Source organism: Anneissia japonica, unplaced genomic scaffold, assembly GCF_011630105.1.
Source record: "Anneissia japonica isolate Jap-2015-1 unplaced genomic scaffold, ASM1163010v1 scaffold943_len131696_cov117, whole genome shotgun sequence".
NCBI lineage: Eukaryota > Metazoa > Echinodermata > Crinoidea > Comatulida > Comatulidae > Anneissia > Anneissia japonica.
The window spans coordinates 117,629-117,974 of NW_022757269.1; positions in this window are offsets into that span (position 1 = coordinate 117,629).

The following is a 346-nucleotide window of genomic DNA, read 5'->3' on the forward strand; positions in this document are numbered from 1 at the left end:
ATCATCATAGATGATCTATAGTATGGTGTTCATCTCATGAATAAATTCAGGTGTTAGGGCACATAGAAAGAATTATTAGAATAATACTCCTTTAAAAAAAATGTGATGAGGGTCACGGGTTTTTTTTTATAACCGCATCAATATTTCCAAATAGTTAATGTGCGCAGGAGTGATAATCTAACAATTTTTTCATATGTGCCCTTGTCAATTCGCGAAATTTTCATGTCACAAAAGTTTCTTGTTTTACATTAGTTGTAATGCTGTAATTTAACCTCTTTGAAATTTTTTGTGCACCAAGCCTCTTAGTTTTTACAGCCAGGCCTTGCTGAAGACTGAGTGGTTAATT